At 33.1% G+C, this 8,263-nt stretch overlaps 1 long non-coding RNA gene across 2 annotated transcripts in view; it reads left to right on the top strand.

Annotated features, from left to right (window-relative positions):
• The window catches only part of LOC106689084 (uncharacterized), a 12,710-nt gene extending 5,279 nt beyond the window's left edge, over positions 1 to 7,431 (top strand). Inside the window, exons 1-6 of one of the 2 annotated variants that reach the window (XR_001344385.2) lie at positions 102 to 181; positions 451 to 722; positions 3,454 to 3,594; positions 3,831 to 4,002; positions 4,261 to 4,417; positions 7,284 to 7,431. This is a non-coding gene — a long non-coding RNA (uncharacterized lncRNA). Of the gene's footprint in view, positions 1 to 101; positions 182 to 450; positions 723 to 3,453; positions 3,595 to 3,830; positions 4,003 to 4,260; positions 4,418 to 7,283 lie in introns of those variants that run through there. The other variant, XR_001344386.2, reaches the window with a different exon arrangement.
• Positions 7,432 to 8,263: the final 832 nt, after the last annotated feature.

Here is an 8,263-nt window from a genome sequence, read left to right as displayed (position 1 = left end):
TAAATTAATTTATCATAAATTAATATAATTATAAATCCCGATTAATTAATTTAAGTTAATTATAAAGTCCGATTAATTAATTTAAGTTAATTATAAATTCCGATAGTCTTGCCAGTTGGTGAGAAGTGGACACAGTTGTACGTAAAGAAGAACAGTATACTAATTTCTTGTTGAATAGCAGGTGATTAAAATATTGTACTTAATATATTGTATAAATATAATTTGTTGGTTTACTTTTAAATCTTTTTAGAAATTATTTTTATTGTTTAATTTGCCTATAAACAATATGTTGTTAATGTACCTATAACCATTGCTTCTTGTAAGATAAACACAAGCCAAAATAAACAATTTATGTTAGTACAGTATATCAGTTTAGGTGTTGTGCCATAAATATATCAAGATAACTTTGTTTAAACAATGGTTTACCTGTAATTTTTATTTTTTACATAGGTTGTAGACCGCTTGTTGTATATACTCTCTTGACTAGCAAAATGAACTCTGAAATGAATGAAAAATGGACCCTGAAATGAACATGTTTGAACTGAGTGATAAAATAACTACGTAAATTAGAATGTAAAATAAATATTTTCAAGTACATACTAAGAATTGTATATTGAAAACAATTTTTTATGTGATGACTGGCCTGAAGATAAAAATCTTGAAAATAGCCTATGAAAAGATACAAACTTGTAAAATGAATGTGTAGATAAAATAAAATTAAGGTAATAAGTTTTTATTATTACATATAAAATAAATTATAAAATTCTATAGTTTTTTTACAATTTTGATTCCAAAATAGAGGAAGGAAAATTTAAAATTGATTCAAAAAGAAAGGAAGAAAAATTTAAACGTTAGTTAATCCAAAGAAAAATTTAACTATAAATAAAAGATATATGTGTAATATCATTATTGTAGTTGTAAATATACAATTTATATAATTGTCTATTTTCCCTGTACTAACAGAAAATCTGTACAGAAGAAAATCTCCTTAATCCTCTACTATTAAAGATACAAAAACAGGGAAAAGGGAATTTTAACAGAAATATGAAAAAACAGTTCCACTATCCAGCAATGTCATCGTGTGGTGGACGTTGTCTCATCTTCTTTAGAGCGCGTAATGTACTACGTGGGAGTCTTTTTCGATGTAGACCAGGCTTTTGATCGAGTCTGGCACCCAGGACTGCTACACAAGATCCGTAAATTCCTATCCTCCCATATTTCCTCATAATCCGTTCTTATCTCTCCGACAGATTATTTCAAGTAAATCACAACAGCGCTTATTTATCCCTATTTCCTCAGTCTGCTGGTGTACCTCAGGGTAATATCCTTGGTTCTATTTTTTTATACAGTTTTTAAAGCTGATATCCCAACCCATCCTAACACTATCCTCACCACGTATGGCGATGACAGATGTCAATTGTCAGTGAACAATAGTCCTTCCATTGTATCCCAAACCCTCCTATCCCACATCATCACCCTTTAAGATGATTACATTGTTGATTAAACATGATTGCCAAAATTGGAGGATTAAAATAAATTCTAATAAATCCCACCAAATCACATTTACCCTTCATAGTAAACCCATGACCTCCTGCCCCACAGTATCCTTTAATAGTACCCCACTTATTCGAATAGTCGAACAGATCCGTTACTTATGACTATATCTGGACAAACGACAGAAATAGAATTCTGAACCAAGACTAAAGAGACACGAAACTGCTCGTCGATTCCGACTGTTACAACATTTACTAGATAAACGGTCTGAATTTCTAATCCATTACAAAATTCCAATCCATAACTTATGACTATTATAAGGCCTACCTGGACATTCAGAGTTGAGCTTTGGGTTTCCACTAAACCATCGAATTCCTCCCGAATCCAATCCTTAATGCTCCTTACTTTTTCACAAATCAAGTCATCCATCAGGACCCCAATGTCCCACTTGTTGCCGATTTGGCCAGAACTAGCAATGAGTAGATTCTCCACATGTTTGTATCTTGTCATTATATCACCTACAGCAAATTTACTTGTATAGATTTATACAGTTGTAAATAACAATAAATTATAAAAAAAAAAAAAAAAAAATCTTTTAGATTCTACTCTGCACTCAATTACTGCAAGTAGCGGTATAAAGTGAGGTTGAGTTAAATGTTGATTACCGGCAGCAGTTAGATTTATCTTTCCTTCTCCTCTGAAGAATTTTATTTTGTTACCTACTTAGCTACCTTCATAATATTTCTTTCTCGTCATCTACATCTTCGTTTGGAACAGATGTAGCTGATGGTGTTACAAAGGCCTACCTATAGAAGAGAAGTCAAAGGAAATTAGATACTGCTACTACTCCAAGACCTCGTACAGGTACTGGCACTCTAAAATATCACTGAGAACTGTATTCTTTACTTACCTTGTAAAACCAAATTTTGCAATGTGCTTTGTACAAGGACCGAATTTGCTGATCTGGCTGAGGTTTTTTTCAACGCAAGATTCCACTGAAGAAGCTGTTACATTGGTAGGCATGGTATTTTGTACGACTCTAAGATCACATTCAATTGGAAATCTAGGATCACCTATCTAGGAGGACAAGATGTTTGTTTCATGTGCAAGGCACTCCAAAATCAATCTCACTCCAATACCACCTTCAGACGACGCTGTGTTACATCAAGTGTGACAAGTGTTACCATCAAGGCCTGTTGGGCTAGAGAAAAAATCTCACTGATAGAGGATGGACGACCGAACATCAAGGGCTCTTCCCCATGAGTCATTTCCTGACTATTATCGTAAAAAAAATATGTTTGATAAAATTTCACAAAATTAGGGACTATCAAAAAATGTTTGTTTCTTTTACAAAAGAATGATCAAGTTTCAAACTTCGGTAATCAATTGATCAAATTTTCATTTTTATCTCCACAGAGCCTGTAGGCGTATACCTTACGTTTATCCATTCCATACACAGAAATGAAGGCGAATAATTTACGTTTATACAGTCTATGCACCGTATAGAGGGCGAATACCCTATGTTTATACATTCCATACACAGTATTGAGTGCGGATACCGAACGTTCATACATTCCATACACAGTATTAAGTGCGAATACCGAACGTTCATACATTCCATACACAGTATTGAGTGCGAACACACTGCATTTATACATTCCAGAAAATCTGTTGTAGCTACCAGAATTTCTTTCGCTTGTTCAACATCTTCAAATTTCTTCAGATAATACCAATTGATTTTTGAAAAATCTTTATTGATTTTGAAATTCACGTGATAAACTTGAAAAATTATTTTTAAAATCCTTTCTACTTGAAGAATGAATTTTCTTTTAAAAGAAATTATCTGTTTTCTACCAACATATTTTTGATGATTTCACCCTCGAATAAAAATGTGTACATTCTAAAGCAATTTTTATAATTTTTTTTATAGTATGATTGAAACAGTTTTAATCATTTTAGCATTAACAGCCTTGGCATATGCAGTCTACTGGGTTTATAATAGGAGTAAAAAAGAAGCAAAGAGTCTACCGGCACTTCCTATCTTCGGAAATTGCTTGACTATGGTTTTAAATAAGAAAAATTCTGGTGAAATTCTGGAAGGTATTTACAATGCATTTCCTAATGAACCTGCTGTTGGGTAAAAACAAAAATTTCAAATTTATTTTTGTATAAATTTAATAACCACGGTTATTAATGGTTAGTTTCTTTATTATTTCTTGAGTCATATTCAGAATTTTTACCGAAATTCATATTATAGAGTACTAATTTAATTTTCAAAGATAAATCATTTATTTAATAATTTTTATGTACTAACAGACAAATGAATTATTTTAAAGATACTATGATTTTCTGACTCTACTTCTTATTCGAGATAACGAAATAATTCAAAAACTATTGGTAAAGGATTTTGGACATTTTTTTGAACATGGATTTGAAGTTGAAAAAAAAAAAGAGTCCTTTGGATGACCAACTTTTTATGATGACGGGTAATAATTGGAGAGCATTCAGGTAATTTTAAAGTTTTAGTATTGTTACTTTGAAAATAAAAAAATTGTATGCATTTTTTTATTTCGCAAAAACTGGTTATCAAAACCTGATGATTAAAGCATCGTAAAATAAAATAATTGATGTAAGTACTAATAAAAAAATATTAAAATAATTTTTTTAAAATGACGGTAACGGTAAACCCTTACTGTAAGAAATGAAGTAACTTTGTTCTAAATAATTTACAATATATATTTTTTTTAATTTAATTTTTTTACACAGGAGCGATCTTTCCTTTATTTACATCTGGTAAACTAAAGACTATGTATGATGTTATGAATGAAGTTGGGGATGGTTTATTAGAGTACTTGGATAAAAATAAGGCAAATGATATTGATATTTGTGAAGCAATGTGATTGTTTTCTATGGATATTATTGGGTAAGTATCAAAGTAGAAGAATATGAACTGTACTTCTCATTCTTAAATAAACATTCACTTACCAGTCGAGGTTTCTAGATGCTAAGTTAATCGATTTCCTTTTTTTTTTTTAAACCTCCCAATGTTCACTTTGTTTAGTCCAAACTTGAGTATATTTTGAACTATCAAATGTTTTAAAACTATTAAGAATAACAATTTAGAAAAACAATTTCTTGCAAAAAATCGCGCGAGTTACTACCCAAACTGTATTGATACCACGCAATGTGCATACATAATACATAGTGTTGAAAATTTCCCAAAGCATGTGAAAAAAAAATCTTCCATATCGATTTCTTGTACATAATATTAATATCGTTTGCATTTGTGAATAAAAAGCGATTTTTGTTCAAATAATAGTTTATGCAGCTGGCTAAAGTAGTGACTTCATGGGAGCATTTCGTTCTGGTCTTTCTTTTGCATTCACAACGCGGGGACATATCTGTAGATAGTCCAGCAGTAGTCAGATTCATTCCAACGGCCCTGATATCGCTGCTCTATTCAAGAAGTATCTTACTGGAATCTTTCCCCTTTTTTATTATTTCTTTGGAAAAATCCTGCAGATGGAGAAAAACAATTTTTAAGACATACTAGAATCCAGAGGATAGTAGTTTTTAAGCAGTTCGTTGACTATCCGAGGGTAGTTATTGCACCTTCTTTTGCCAAGAATCAATGCAATACACTTTTGGACGCCTCCTAATCTATCATTCTTTTCTATTCTATCACAGTTAAAAAAATCTTTTAACATTTCACGAATTTGAGGTCCAACAAAGATTTCTTCTTTGTCCTTAACTCTTAATCTGAGGAATATACCTCTCATGTCCTTAAAAGATCCTCCTTCCTGTCCATTAACTTTTACTAAGTTCTTCATCAAACCCAGTTTGTTGTCTAAGGGAAGAAGGAGAATGGTTTTTGGATCAAACGAAGGCTTATTTTATACATTCTGATCAACAGGATACTTGCTGGCCATTTACTTTTTATGAAATCAGACTTTCTATCTCGGGGGAGATAGAGCAGACATGCATTGGGAACAGAGCACTTAGTATAGCCCAATTAGTAACCCCAGAAGTAAAGCAATAACTTTCAAATTACCACCGATTCGCCAATTATGGTCAGCATATTTAATTGAATCAAAGAGAGCTTTCATGTTTTTGTTGCTCTCCTTCATGTGAACCGCATATTCAGTGTAACAATAACTGTTAGCATGAATAACAATATCCTAGCACAATGCAATCGTCATTTTAGCACTGAATATTTTCCAAACCAGAGAGAGAGAGAAATACTTTATTTATCTATGCTGCCTAAATGCCTTAGGTTGCTATCTCACACAGCATACTTATCAATCCGTAATCGGACATATATAAATTACACATACATGGTATAATCAGAAAAAAAAGAGATACAATAATAAGATATAATAAACATTCCCCCCCCCCCTACAGTTTCCTTTAACAATCCATTTCGGTCTGTACAACAAATACAAATGTTTCATTCATTCCTATTTTTCTTTCTCATGTCTGCTCCTCCAATTTCATCCCTTTCACAATTTTTCAATTCACCCGATCAACAAATTCGCTATATGGTATCAATACCCTCCAATACCGCAGGACGTATCTTCGTAAGGGGAGCAGTCTGGAGAGGGTAAACAAGGCCCGGGAACAAGTATTGGTTGACAACGTTGATCTTTTGTTCCAACTTATCCAGGTTATTATTTAATTTTGTCACCACCTCTTCTCCAAATACTAGCTCTCCCGAGAATGTACATCTAAGATATTTGATGGTGTCCTCGGCTTTTGCCGTTTGGATGACCTCTGTATTCTCAAGGGAGAACTTTGTTGACCGCAGCTCTCCTTTGTCCAACACGATACCCACACTTTTCTTTGCGTTAATTGCCAAACCAATCTCCGCGAGCAGCCTCTGGACACCATTTATTATTCTTTCTGCAGAACCCCTGTCGCGCGCCGTTACAGCCTGATCGTCCGCGAACCCTGTGAGGACCACGCTCTCTTGGTCACTTTTCAGGTCATATCCAAACTTATTGGCAAACTCCTGATCACAGAGCTCGCGGTACAAATGATCGATTGCTAGGTTGAACAGCGAAGGCGACAAGGGCCCTCCCTGAGGCACCCCCCGCAAGACACTGATCTGGCTAGTCGTGTGTGTTCCAATCGTGATCTTTATCTTATTTGTGGTTAGGAGAGCCGCAATCACATTTGTAAGGTCGGATGACTCACCTCTTGCCTCTAGCGAGCTCACTATGTGCCCATGACCAACGTTGTCAAAAGCGCCAACGACGTCCAGAAAAACCACCGCGCAATCTTTTTTCCTATTTTAGGGATCTTTTATGATCGCGTCGATGATTCTAGCGCTTACATGTGTTCCCGGCAGACCCTTGATGAAGCCCCTTTGACTTTTGCTAAAAGTGACCTGTTTTCTCAGTTCAATATCTAGAACCTTTTTGATGATTCGGCGCACAATCGAATATATCGTTATTGGCCTCCAGGAGGAAATACTTTTTGGGTCTTAAATAACTTAAATAGTCACTGTACTACTGAATATCTGAAACAAAAACTGGATAATATTTTTATGGCCATTTTGGTATTAAGTAGGAAAAATATATTAATATCCTCTTAAATTAATATCTTCTACTGGAGGTGTTTATTAGAAACTAATTCGAAAATTATGAATGAATAACAATCTTCCTTGTTAAATTATATTTGTTATTGCAATTAAAAGGAAAAATCAGTGGTTAAGATCAATAGTCTTTCATTTCAACCAAAACATTAACAAGCTATTTCAGCAATATCATTAGAAATGCTATTGATTATAGGGAAAAAAATGACATTCGAAGAAATGAATTTATTCAAATGATGATGTAACTTGAGGAAAAAGGAAATATTGAGCGAAAAATATTGGATTCCACTGATGATTACTTAAAAAATGAGCTAAATGAGACTAGTGCTGAAGTATTTGGTTTGTTCATTTTTGTTTTTCATTATTTGTTTTACTAAATATACATCTGTAATAATAATATACAAGCCTGAGTAATGGAAGTAGTCTTTACTTATTCCTGTTCACAAAAAGGAGCCGTGGACGCATTGTATTAAATATTGAGGATCGCACCCCTTCCTGTGTGTAATAAAATATTTACGTTAATCTTAACTAGTCGAATCACGGAATATGATAAAGACATTACCAATGTGGTTTTAGGCAAATTCATTCAACTATTTATCAAATATGTTTTCATTACGTCAAATATTACAGAAAAAATTGGAATACAACGGGGTAGTTCATCAGCTTTATATAAATTTCAAAGCCTACGATTGTATTTACCACCAGAAGCTTTATAATAATTTCATTGAACAGGAAATACCAAAGTCTTTAATAAATCTAGTACGGATAATTTTTTTGTTTTGTTTTTTTCGATAACTCTAAAACAGAAATAAATTTCATAATCTATGAATGGAGGCAAGGGACCTCTGCGAAATGGTTGACAGATATAAACAAATAATAAGAATTAAATTAAATGACATAAAGATAATAAGGAAGAGGAATAATAATAATAAAATAAAGAAGAACAATTTAATAAATAATAAAAAAGGTGAGAGAGAGGAGGAACTTAAGAAGAGGTTAAAGGGTAATAAAACAGATTTGATGGAAGTCCTACCATCTCCCAGGAAGGGGGATGGATTGAGTGTACGGAATTAAGGATTCAAGGGTTATCGAAAAACTTTGTATGTCCTTGTGTGCTGTTCTACTGCTTAAAACAAGGTGATTCTCTGTCACATATCTTTTTTAATCTAGCACTGC

Source organism: Halyomorpha halys, unplaced genomic scaffold, assembly GCF_000696795.3.
Source record: "Halyomorpha halys isolate HHAL.00 unplaced genomic scaffold, Hhal_1.1 Scaffold1276.1, whole genome shotgun sequence".
Taxonomy (NCBI): Eukaryota; Metazoa; Arthropoda; class Insecta; order Hemiptera; family Pentatomidae; genus Halyomorpha; species Halyomorpha halys.
The sequence above is the reverse complement of the archived record's forward strand: the minus strand, read 5'-3'. Positions and strand labels throughout refer to the sequence as shown.